This window comes from Saccopteryx leptura, chromosome 1 (genome assembly GCF_036850995.1).
Source record: "Saccopteryx leptura isolate mSacLep1 chromosome 1, mSacLep1_pri_phased_curated, whole genome shotgun sequence".
NCBI classification, from domain to species: domain Eukaryota; kingdom Metazoa; phylum Chordata; class Mammalia; order Chiroptera; family Emballonuridae; genus Saccopteryx; species Saccopteryx leptura.
In genome coordinates this window covers 160,534,073-160,548,084 of record NC_089503.1, presented here as the reverse complement: position 1 = coordinate 160,548,084, position 14,012 = coordinate 160,534,073, and the positions used below count along the sequence as shown (strand labels likewise).

Here is a 14,012-nt window from a genome sequence, read left to right as displayed (position 1 = left end):
AACTTTATAAACAATAACTACTGTAATGAGGATTGATGTAATTTATATTAGGGACTTTAGTTGAGCTGTTGGAATGAATTAGTACAGTATGTTTCAAACCGCCCCTTGTTGAGCCCTCTTGGAGTGCCTCTCAACCCTAGTGTGGGCCATAACCTGATGACTGTTCTTGTGTTTGTTGACTAATTGTTTATTGGGTGTTCAGTATGTGTTAGATGATTCAAACATAGTTCAGATGTAATTTAAACATAAAATTACATACAATTATAATATAATGGTGGTTTGAATAGTTTTTTTCTTTCCATGTATTCCACTAGAGTTTCTCATTCCCCTTGCCTTAAACAACCATTGCCCTAGGGATTCCACCAGAGACGTAATTTTTTAAATTTATTTTTTATTTTTTTATTTATTCATTTTAAAGAAGAGAGAATGAGAGAGAGAGAGAGAGAAAGAGAGAGAGAGAGGGAGAAAGGGGGGAGGAGAAGGAAGCATCAACTCCCATATGTACCTTGACCAGACAAGTGCAGGGTTTTGAACCGGTGACCTCAGTGTTCCAGGTCGACGTTTTACAGAGATGTAATTTTTTTTTTTTAATATTTTTCTGAAGTTGGAAACAGGGAGGCAGTCAGACAGACTCCCGCATGCACCCGCCCAGCATGCCCACCAGGGGGCGATGCTCTGTTGCAACCAGAGCCATTCATTCTAGCACCTGAGGCAGAGGCCATGGAGCCATCCTCAGCACCCAGGGCCAACTTTGCTCCAATGGAGCCCTGGCTGCAGGAGAAGAGAGAGACAGAGAGGAAGGAGAGGGGAGGGGTGGAGAAGCAGATGGGCACTTCTCCTGTGTGCCCTGGCTGGGAATCAAACCCGGGACTCCTGCACGCCAGGCCGATGCTCTACACCAGTGTTTCCCATCGTGGGGCCCACGCCCCACGGGGGGGCAATTCGATAGTTAAGGGGGGCAATTTGAAAATGGACTCGACAAAACTTTAACTCTTTCACCCCGGGCCATTTAAATGCAATGCTAGATATCGGTGCCAAATTTAACAAAAAATGCAATTCTTAAATAATTGTGGTAAATAATTATTAAGTATAATTTCGTTTGACGAGACCAAATATCAATTGGGTGATTGGCGTCATCAAGTAAACTTCGTCCTGGGTTCACCGCGGAGCGTGCCATCTGCCGCGGGGAACCCCGGACGTTTTAAAAACTCACTAAACAACGCAGTTATTCTCACCTAATTGGCCCATCGCAACTTCTGTAGTGTTTCACATCATTCAGTTGGTGTTAATTTGAAATAAGTGTCAGTCAAAACTGTTGTAAAAGCTCATTGATTTAATAAATATACATATATATTGTATAGATATAATTGGTAAGTATTTGATTTTATTTTTATCAATATTAAACTCTTTATTAAGTACTTCTTGCATCAGGGCTAGAAAGCAATAATATTTTATAAATATTATTGGGGCTATAATAGTGCATGCACGACAATTTTAATTTTAGAAGCATAACTTTCCAGAAAATTTTGTCAAGTGGAAAAATATAGGAGTGACGTCATGGAAATGGCGCCGTGAGCTGCGCGTCCGACAGCTCTCCCCTAAATCACAACAAATTTATCAACTAGAAACAGAAAAATCTATCCTCAGAGCATTCCGGAATTCCACACAAACTGATAGCAAAAGGACTGTTATCACTTGAATCTGAGAGACGAAGGTGTGGAGGAAGCTACCGCAGGGACGTTCATTCAAGCCGCGAGGAAGTGAGCCTGTGGTGAGTTAGCCCACACTCGGGAGCCGCGAGCCGCCGCAAGCCGAGCCACCGCGAGCCGAGCCGCCGCGAGCCGCGGGGCGCGCGCCTGGTCCGGTTGCAGAGTGAGCACCGCTTACGTTCCCAGTGGCCCGCGCACTACGAGTGAGAGTCGCCAGCCACCGGTGCCCGGAGCACCCCATTCGCACGCGTGCCCTGGGCATTCCACGCGTCCAGAGCGCCCTACTGGCCCGCACACCCAGGGGGCCCCATTATCCTGCCCCTGGTGCGATCCAGCCGCCAGCGGCAGGGCGAGCGGGAGAGGCTTGGGAGATTCTCTCCGTGGGCGGGGCACCTCACCCAGCCATTCAAGCTAACAATCAAGCGTTGGGGGAGGGGCGCGCGCAGGCAGCCTAAAATACCTTCGGGAGCACAGCTGCGACCCAATCACTGAAATTAGCTTAACCCATGAAATCTGCGCACCCTCGGTTCTAATTGATAAGATCTCTCTCAGTTCAGCGATCCAAGACAAGAGGCGTGATATTTTTTAGTGCCTCTCGCTAAAGGGGCGGGGGCAACTTCTGATTGATAGAGCCTCCATATTCAGGGATAAACGCTAACAAGAAGGACTTGGCAGATAATAAGATCTATACTACACTAGTCGCAAGCAGAGACTAGTGCCTCTTCTTCCCAGCAAAAACAGGCTACAAAGTGTGGAAAGCCTGGGTTGAGAGGTCCAACTGAATGATAGGCGCTGAACAGTCACCTTAACAACAATTGACTCCCACCCCCGCCTGATTACACTGGAGGCCCTGACTGCCAGAGCCTTTCCCAAAGCTTTGCACTGAGTGGGGATAGAGTGGGGATTTCCCAGCTCTTTGAGCCTCTTACTCCCCAGGCAGAAGCAGTTTCAGCCTTATAGCTGGATCACCAGGCTGCTAATTCAGAAAGGGGGGACTAGGAGAGAGAATCCAGGAAAGCAAACTCTCTCATCATTGGACCCTGCAAACGCCAACAAGCCTTGACTACCAGCAAGACTAAAGCCAATTATATGACATTGCCATAGAATCCCATCAACTGCAAATCCCTACCTAAGTGTGACACAGGGGCAGAGCCTGGGGTACAGAGTCACCGACCAGGAAGAGGGAGAGAAAAGAAAAAGGAAGAAGTTAACCTCTCAAAATCAAGAAAAATCCACAGACTTTACAACTTGTTCCACTAATTCTTTTTTTGTTGTTGTTGTTTGTTTCTTCTATCTTATTGCCTTTATTTCCTCCACCTCGGTCCTTCTATTCTCTGCCCATCTTATGCTTCCCTTTTCTTGAACTACACTACCCATGAGTGTTACATTTTATTTCTCTTCTTCATCCTCACCCTCCTTTAAGGTTATACTCCAAAACACTTAACTCTCACTCTCTCCTCTTTTGTTTTTTTTTGTCTTGCTTTATTTTGTTTTTTTTTCTCTTCCTATTTTATTTCTTCCTTCGTTTTTCTCTTTTTCTTATTTTTTCCTTTCTATTCGTTTTTTCTTTTCTCATTTTGCTTTCCTCCCATTTAATCCTCAATCACGAACAAATTAGTTAATTTGGGACTCAAGGCATTTTTTGGCTTTATTTTTCTTTTTTGCTTTTGTTTTTATTTTTTTTCTTGTTTGTTTATTTTTGTGGCATTTTGGGTCCTCCCAACCCAAGGTCTCCATTGTATTTAGTCTTCGCTCCACTTAATACAACAGATTTTTACTTATTATTTTTATTTTTTTCTTCTTTATTATTCTTTTTTGGTCCTTTTTTCTGGTTCCCTCTTATCCCTCTCATTATATCTCTTAGTTGACCATCACTTACAAGCAAATCATCTTATGCTTGTCTAAGATTTTCTTCCTTTTTTTTTTCTTTTTTTTTTTTTTTTTTTCATTTAGTAGGTCCCTACTCCCTTTTTTTGCCCCTTGAACTCTTCACCCCAAATCAGGCCCTCCATTATAGGCACGATATTTCCCTGAGGAGGGGAGAGGAGGGAAAGAGAAGAAAGAAAAAAGGGGGAAATAATAAATTATTACTGTTTTTTTTTTGTGGGGTGTTTTACCTTTTTTTTTTTTTTTTTTACTTTTTACTCTTTATTAATTCTAATTAGTGCTATCAACAAGACCACCCTCAGATGCCGATAAGAAAGAGGAAATCGAATATTATGGATACAAAAGAAAGAGAGGTAACACAAATAGATGTGGAAAAATCTATGGAGTAAAGATTTAACATATTGGAAGCCTTGGAGCTAAATGACAGAGAATTTAAAATAGAAATCTTAAAAATACTCAGAGATATACAAGAAAACACAGAAAGGCAATATAGGGAGATCAGAAAACAACTCAATGAACACAAAGAATATATTACCAAGGAAATTGAAACTATAAACACAAATCAAACAGAAATGAAAAACTCAATTCATGAGCTGAAAAATGAGGTAACAAGCTTAGCTAACAGAACAGCCCAGATTGAAGATAGGATTAGTGAAATGGAAGACAAACAACTTGAGGCACAACAGAGAGAAGAAGAAAGAGACTCAAAAATAATAAAAAACGAGAAAGCCCTACAGGAATTGTCTGACTCCATCAGAAAGAATAACATAAGAATAATAGGTATATCAGAGGGAGAAGAAAAAGAAAATGGAATGGAGAATATACTCAAACAAATAATAGACGAGAATTTCCCAAGCCTGTGGAAAGAACTAAAGCCTCAAATTCAAGAAGCAAACAGAACACCGAGTTTTCTTAACCCCAACAAACCCACTCCAAGGCACATCATAATAAAGATGACACAAACCAATGACAAAGAAAAAATTCTCAAGGCAGCCAGGGAAAAGAAGAGTACAACATATAAAGGAAGGCCTATTAGATTATCATCAGATTTCTCAGCAGAAACTCTACAAGCTAGAAGAGAGTGGACCCCAATATTTAAAGCCCTGAAAGAGAGGAACTTTCAGCCAAGAATACTATACCCATCAAAGCTATCCTTCAAGTATGAAGGAGATATAAAAACATTCACAAATACAGAAAAAATGAGAGAATTTATCAACAGAAAGCCCCCACTCCAGGAAATACTAAAGGGGGTTTTCCAACCAGATTCAAAGAACAAAAGAAAACAACACCACAAGTAACAGCTCCACCAAGAACACAATAAAACCAAACTTATACTGTGACAACAAAGGAAAAAAAGGGGGGAGAGGATGGAGATTAACAGTAGCAAAGGACGATGAAGTGCAGAAATACTTATAAGATAGGGTACTACAATGAATATGGTAGGTACCCTTTTCATTACTTAATGGTAACCACCCTTGAAAAAACCACCACAAAAACACTTGACTTAAAAAAGGTAGCAACAGAGGAAAGAAGTATGGAACACAAACAAACAAAAACAAATGATAGAAAAACAAAAGAGAAGAATCAAACTAGATACAAAACTAACAGAAAGCAATTTATAAAATGGCAGTAGGGAACCCACAAGTGTCAATAATTACACTAAATGTAAATGGATTAAACTTACCAATAAAAAGACACAGAGTAGCAGAATGGATTAAAAAAGAAAATCCAACTATATGCTGCCTACAAGAAACACATCTAAGCAACAAGGATAAAAACAAATTCAAAGTGAAAGGCTGGAAAACAATACTCCAAGCAAACAACACCCAAAAAAAAGCAGGTGTAGCAATACTCATATCGGATAATGCTGACTACAAGACAGAAAAAGTACTCAGAGACAAAAATGGTCATTTCATAATGATTAAGGGGAAGTTGAATCAAGAAGACATAACAATCCTTAATATATATGCACCAAACCAAGGAGCACCAAAATATATAAGACAGCTACTTATTGACCTTAAAACAAAAACTAACAAAAATACAATCATACTTGGAGACCTCAATACACCGCTGACGGCTCTAGATCGGTCATCCAAACAGAGAATCAACAAAGACATAGTGGCCTTAAACGAAATACTAGAACACCTGGATATGATAGACATCTACAGGACACTTCATCCCAAAGCGACAGAGTATACATTTTTCTCTAGTGTACATGGAACATTCTCAAGAATTGACCATATGTTGGGCCACAAAGACAATATCAGCAAATTTAGAAAAATTGAAATTGTACCAAGCATATTTTCTGATCATAAAGCCTTGAAACTAGAATTCAACTGGAAAAAAGAGGGGGAAAAACCCACAAAAATGTGGAAACTAAACAACATACTTCTAAAAAATGAATAGGTCAAAGAAGAAATAAGCGCAGAGATCAAAAGATATATACAGACAAATGAAAATGAAAATACGACATATCAGAATCTCTGGGATGCAGCAAAAGCAGTAATAAGAGGAAAGTTCATATCACTTCAGGCCTATATGAACAAACAAGAGAGAGCCGAAGTAAACCACTTAACTTCACACCTTAAGGAACTAGAAAAAGAAGAACAAAGACAACCCAAAACCAGCCGAAGAAAGGAGATAATAAAAATCAGAGCAGAAATAAATGAAATAGAGAACAGAAAAACTATAGAAAAAATCAATAAAACAAGGAGCTGGTTCTTTGAAAAGATCAACAAAATTGACAAACCCTTGGCAAGACTCACCAAGGAAAAAAGGCACAGGACTCAAATAAACAAAATCCAAAATGAAAGAGGAGAGATCACCACAGACATCATAGATATACAAAGAATTATTGTAGAATACTATGAAAAATTATATGCCACCAAATACAACAATCTAGAAGAAATGGATAAATTCCTAGAACAATACAACCTTCCTAGACTGAGTCATGAAGAAGCAGAAAGCCTAAACAGACCAATCAGCAGGGAGGAAATAGAAAAAACTATTAAAAACCTCCCCAAAAATAAAAGTCCAGGCCCAGACGGTTATACTAATGAATTCTATCAAACATTCAAAGAAGACTTGGTTCCTATTCTACTCAAAGTCTTCCAAAAAATTGAAGAAGAAGCAATACTTCCAAACACATTTTATGAGGCCAACATAACCCTCATACCAAAACCTGGCAAGGATGGCACAAAGAAAGAAAACTACAGACCAATATCTCTAATGAATACAGATGCTAAAATACTAAACAAAATACTGGCAAACCGAATACAACAACATATTAAAAAAATAATACATCATGATCAAGTGGGATTCATCCCAGAATCTCAAGGATGGTTCAACATACGCAAAACGGTTAACGTAATACACCATATCAACAAAACAAAGAACAAAAACCACATGATCTTATCAATAGATGCAGAAAAGGCTTTTGATAAAATACAACACAATTTTATGTTTAAGACTCTCAACAAAATGGGTATAGAAGGAAAATATCTCAACATGATAAAGGCCATATATGATAAACCATCAGCCAACATCCTATTAAACGGCATAAAACTGAGGACTTTCTACCTTAAATCAGGAACAAGACAGGGTTGTCCACTCTCTCCACTCTTATTTAACGTGGTGCTAGAAGTTCTGGCCAGAGCAATCAGACAAGACAAAGAAATAAAAGGCATCCATATCAGAAAAGAAGAAGTAAAGGTATCACTTTTTGCTGATGATATGATCCTATACATCGAAAACCCGAAGGACTCCACAAAAAGATTATTAGAAACAATAAACCAATACAGTAAGGTCGCAGGATACAAAATTAACATACAAAAGTCCATAGCCTTTCTATATGCTAACAATGAAATACTAGAAAACGAACTCAAAAAAATAATCCCCTTCACGATTGCAACAAAAAAAATAAAATACCTAGGAATAAACATAACAAAGAACGTAAAGGACCTATATAATGAAAATTACAAAGCATTGTTAAGAGAAATCGAAAAAGATACGAGATGGAAAAATATTCCTTGTTCTTGGATAGGAAGAATAAATATAATCAAAATGGCCATATTACCCAAAGCAATATACAAATTTAATGCAATTCCCATCAAAATCCCTATGAGATTTTTTAAAGAAATGGAACAAAAAATCATCAGATTTATATGGAACTATAAAAAACCCCGAATAGCCAAAACAATCCTAAGGAAAAAGAATGAAGCTGGGGGCATTACAATACCTGACTTTAAACTATATTATAGGGCCACGATAATCAAAACAGCATGGTATTGGCAGAAAAATAGACACTCAGACCAATGGAACAGAATAGAAAGCCCAGAAATAAATCCACATATATATGGTCAAATAATCTTTGATAAAGGGGCCAACAACACACAGTGGAGAAAAGAAAGCCTCTTCAACAAATGGTGTTGGGAAAACTGGAAAGCCACATGCAAAAGAATGAAACTTGACTACAGCCTGTCCCCGTGTACTAAAATTAATTCAAAATGGATCAAAGACCTAAATATAAGACCTGAAACAATAAAGTACATAGAAGAAGACATAGGTACTAAAATCATGGACCTGGGTTTTAAAGAACATTTTATGAACTTGACTCCAATGGCAAGAGAAGTGAAGGCAAAGATAAATGAATGGGACTACATCAGAATAAAAAGTTTTTGCTCAGCAAGAGAAACTGATATCAAAATAAACAGACAGCCAACTAAATGGAAATGATATTTTCAAACAACAGCTCAGATAAGGGCCTAATATCCAAAATTTACAAAGAACTCATAAAACTCAACAACAAATAAACAAACAATCCAATAAAAAAATGGGAAGAGGACATGAACAGACACTTCTCCCAGGAAGAGATACAAATGGCCAACAGATATATGAAAAGATGCTCAGCTTCATTAGTTATTAGAGAAATGCAAATCAAAACTACAATGAGATACCACCTCACTCCTGTTAGATTAGCTATTATCAACAAGACGGGTAATAGCAAATGTTGGAGAGGCTGTGGAGAAAAAGGAACCCTTATTCACTGTTGGTGGGAATGTAAAGTAGTACAACCATTATGGAGGAAAGTATGGTGGTTCCTCAAAAAACTGCAAATAGAACTACCTTATGACCCAGCAATCCCTCTACTGGGTATATACCCCAAAACCTCAGAAACATTGATACGTGAAGACACATGTAGCCCCATGTTCATTGCAGCACTGTTCACAGTGGCCAAGACATGGAAACAACCAAAAAGCCCTTCAATAGAAGACTGGATAAAGAAGATGTGGCACATATACACTATGGAATACTACTCAGCCATAAGAAATGATGACATCAGATCATTTACAGCAAAATGGTGGGATCTTGATAACATTATAAGGAGTGAAATAAGTAAATCAGAAAAAAACAAGAACTACATGGTTCCATACATTGGTGGAACATAAAAATGAGACTAAGAGACATGGACAAGAGTGTGGTGGTTACCAAGGGTGGGGGGAGGGAGGACATGGGAGCGAGGGAGGGAGAGAGTTAGGGGGAGGGGGAGGGGCACAGAGAACTAGATAGAGGGTGGTGGAGGACAGTCTGACTTTGGGCGAGGGGTTTGCAACATAATTTAATGACAAAATAACCTAGACATGTTTTCTTTGAATATATGTACCCTGATTTATTAATGTCATCCCATTACCATTAATAAAAATTTATTATAAAAAAAAAAAAGAAAAAAAAAGAAAAATATAGATACCTTTTGATTTGCGGTGGTAGTGTAGTAAATGTGTTATATACATTTAAATAAATATGAATTTTTAGTATACGTTTACTCTATGTCACATTGAATATATTTTAACACATATTTTAATATCAGCATTTCTTTTTTTTTTTTTTTTTTTTTTTTTTTGAACTTTTTTATTTATTTATTTTATTTATTTTTATTTTATTCATTTTTAGAGAGGAGAGAGAGAGGGAGAGAGAGAGACAGAAGAGAGAGACAGAGAGAGAGAAGGGGGAGGAGCTGGAAGCATCAACTCCCATATGTGCCTTGACCAGGCAAGCCCAGGGTTTTGAACCGGCGACCTCAGCATTTCCAGGTCGACGCTTTATCCACTGCGCCACCACAGGTCAGGCCAATATCAGCATTTCTTAAAACGGTTCTTGAAAAAGATGACAAAGATGTAAAAGCTATGCCACTCAGTAACAATACTGTTAGCAGAAGAATAGACGAGATGAGTGAGGATATTGAAAAACAACTTATTGAAAAGCTGAAAACAAGAAAATTCTCCTTGCAAATGGATGAATCAACTTTGAGAGACAGTGAGGCAGTATTGATAACTTACGTAAGATATATTGATAAATGACATTTTGCTGAAGAAATGTTTTTCTGTAAAAGATTAGAAAGCACCACTACCTCCAAAGATATATATAATAAGCTAAAAAACTACTTAGATGTCAATGATATACCAATGAAAAATAGAACATCTTGTGCTGCAGATGGTGCTCCCAATATGATGGGCAAGAAAAATGGCTGCTTAAAATTGATGAAAGATGCGAATCCAGAAATGATTCTTGTGCATTGTGTTATTCATAGGGAAAACTTGGTAGCTAAAAACATCTCGCCTGTTCTGAATGAAGTATTACATACAGTAATAAAGTGTGTTAATGCTATTAAAGCTAGTGCCAAATGTGAGCGTCTTTTCAAGCTATTTTGTGAAGAACAAAATGAAGACCATGTGAGACTTTTACTTCATAATGAAGTAAGATGGCTATCTAAAGGAAACTGTTTGAAAAGATTTATGGAACTGTTTGATACTCTTAGTGATTTTTTAAGCGACAAACCTGAAATGAAGTATCTGTTAACAATAGATGGTAAAGCATTTGTGAGTTATTTAGCCGATATCTTTGAAAGACTAAATATATTAAATAAGCAACTTCAAGGAACAAATAAAACTCTTGTCGATGCAAAAGCAAAGATATTTGGTTTCATTACCAATATTGAGTTATGTCAGAAACATATTAACAACAAAAACTTTAAACAGTTTCATTGGCTCCAAAAATGTGAAGTAACTGATACCGCTTTACTTGTTATTGTCAATCATTTGAATATTCTATCGGCTGATTTAAAAGAAAGATTTTCTGATTTAAAACAAATTGATTTCCCAACATGGATGATGCAGCCAATGTTAGTGGATTTGTCTGATATATCAAATATGCGGTATCAAGAAGAACTCGCAGAATTGCAAAATGATGAGTCAGTTAAAGCTTTATTTAATATCAAAGGAGCGATGGCATGGCTTTGTGAGGAGCAGAAATCAAATACCCAAATTCAACCAAATGTGCAAGAAAACTATTGCTACCGTTTCCATCTTCATTTTTAGCTGAATGTAGATTTAGTGCTGTAAATGATTTACTGGTAAAAAAAAGAAATTGGCTGGATATAACACAATGTGGAGACTTGAGACTAAAGCTAACCAAATTGGAACCTAATATAAAATCTCTGTGCAGCAAGCATCAAGCGCAAGGATCACACTAAATTAAAATAATAAATTAATATAGAAAAATCTGTATTAAAATTATTTGGAATTTAAATTTCTGTTTTTCATTATATGTTTTGAAATTTTACTTATTGTGTTTTGTTAACAATTTCATAGTGATTTCTTCCTAGAACCTATCATTTATGTTTATTAAGTGAACAAATCAATTTTTTTAATGTTAAAAATTATGTATGTTACATAGGGGGGGACATAAAAATTTTAGAAAGGTTAAGGTGGGGCATGGCACAAAAAAGGTTGGGAAACACTGCTCTACCCTGAGCCAACTGGCCAGGGCCTACAGAGATGTAATTTTTAGGGTGATGGCAGTAAGGAAGTAAAGCAAATGGGTCTCCAGATCACTTTTCTGTTTTAAACTCAAATAGTTCTGTTTTTATCTGTTTTGTTTGAAACTTCTGGCAATCCAAAACTTTACTTAAACAACTGGTGTGTGGACTTGAAAGCTTTAAAAACTGTCATTTAATTTATTCTTTTATTAATTTGTGATTATAATAGGTACTTTTTCTTTTTTCAGCTGCTGTACTGAGAGAGAGGGAGAAAGAGACAGACAGACAGGGACAGACAGACAGGATGGGAGAGAGATGAGAAGCATCAGCTCGTAGTTGCAGCACCTTAGTTGTTCATTGATTATTTTCTCATATGTGCTTTAACTAGGGGGCTCCAGCTGAGCCAGTACTCCTTGCTCAAGCCAGCGATCTTGGGCTCAGGCCAGTGACCGTGGGATTATGTCTATGATCCCACACTCAAGCTAGCAACCCCACGATCCAGCTGGTGAGCCTGTGCTCAAGCCAGAAACCTTGCGGTTTCAAACCTGGGTCTTTTTTTTTTTTTTAACATTTTTAAATTTAATTAATTGTGTTTATATAGATTCTAGGGTCACCCTGAATGCCTCCCCCCACCCCCTATTCCCCTCAACATCTCCCTTGTCCCCCTCCCTACAGCGCCCTCCCCCCTTCCCTTCAGGTTTATCCCATCCTTTCATCCCCTTTCCCTCTGTCCTCTTTTCCTCTGGTCCCTTTGATCCCTCCTCTGTCTCAATTCCATTCCTCAGTTCTCATTATTCCTTGGATTCCTCAAATAAGTGAGGTCATATGATATTTTTCTTTCTCTGCCTGGCTTATTTCACTCAACATAATAGTTTCCAGGTCCCTCCATATTGTTGTAAAAGGTAATATTTTCTTCTTTTTCATAGCCCCATAGTATTCCATTGTGTATATGTACCACAGCTTTTTAATCCACTCGTCCACTGATGGACACTTGGGCTGTTTCCAGATCTTCAAACCTTGGTCTTCAGCGTCTCTATCCACTGTACCACTGCCTGGTCAAGCAATAGATACTTTTTCTAAAAACTGTGAGAAATAGAAGTTTTTACCTGCCTCCAAGTTCTTCTTAATGATCGTAGTCACTCAGGATTTCTTAAATTATAAAGACACCAAGACTTCGTTGATTTAGGTTTTAGCCAAGAAAATTTCAAAAAGAAAGGAATCTGGTTGGTTTTGTGTCTGGCCATTTCTATAATCTCATACTTATACATACAGTATATATATAGTAAAATAATTAGGAAACCTGGATAAGGTTGGATAAACAAATCTAGGTAAAAATACATGAAATTAAAATACTATTAATTACCAGTACTATATGTAAAAAACTCCATGTCATACTATACAGTGGTACTTTGAGATTCGAGCAGACCAACATACGAATTTTTTAATATATGAGCTGTGACTCGGTCCATATTTTTGTTCAAGATCTGAGCGAAATTCCGAGATATGAGTCATGATTCAGAAAGTTGCCGCTAGTTGGCGTGTTGGCGCATGGGTCCAGTATCGGCAGCACAACACCAGCATCTCGTTCCTTCTCATGTGTTACCTGCAGAATCAGATTGAATCTCATGTACTGTACTTGTTCTTGCATCATTTTTGCATATTTTACTAACCTTTTTTGTGTGCTATCATGGGGCCGAAGAAAGTGAGTGTAAAGGACAGTGGTGAGAAGAAGAGAATGATATCAAGTAAAGCAAGAAATAATAGAAAAACATGAGCATGGTGTATGAGTGATTGAACTGGCAAGGCTGTATGACTGCAATACATCTACAATTTGTACCATCCTTAAACAAAAGAATTCAATCAAAAGCGCAAATCCAGCAAAAGTAACTACAATTCTGTCCCAGTTAAGGACAAATATCTATGAAGAAATGGAGAAGCTTCTGCTGGTGTGGGTGAAAGAGAAAGAGCTGGCAGGAGATACAGTGATGGAAACTGTAATATGTGAAAAGGCACGTAGTATTTACGGCGACTTGAAGAAGAAAGAACCATCAACCTCAAAAGAGGCAGCAGAAGATACGTTTAAGGCAAGTCACGGCTGGTTTGAAAATTTCAAGAAGAGATCTGGCATCCACTTGGTAGTGAGGCATGGTGAAGCTGTGAGTGCTGATGTTAAGGCAGCTGAGGAGTACATCGCAGTTTTGCTGCGCTTATCGCAAAGGAAGGCTACATCCATCAACAAGTGTTCAACTGTGACGAAACAGGATTGTATTGGAAAATAAATGCCCTGGAGGACTTTCATCACTGCAGAGGAGAATAAGCTGCCAGGCCATAAACCCGTGAAGGACAGTCTGACCCTTGTATTGTATGCAAATGCTAGCGGTGACTGTAAAGTAAAACCACTGCTAGTGTATCATTCTGAAAATCCTCGAGCCTTTAAGACTCAAAAGATTCTTAAAGAAAAACTGCAGGTTATGTGGCGTGCCAATGCTAGGGTATGGGTTACGTGGCAGTTTTTTATTGAATGGGTAAATCTTGTCTTTGGTCCTGCAGTGAAGAAATATCTTCAAGAAAATAAACTCCTGATGAAAGCATTACTAATCCTT

The 14,012-nt window shown here is 37.9% G+C and overlaps 1 protein-coding gene across 1 annotated transcript in view; it reads left to right on the top strand.

The window, feature by feature from the left end:
• Window positions 1-14,012, top strand: part of WDR70 (WD repeat domain 70) — a 281,551-nt gene that overhangs the window by 71,871 nt on the left and 195,668 nt on the right. The window lies entirely within an intron of this gene.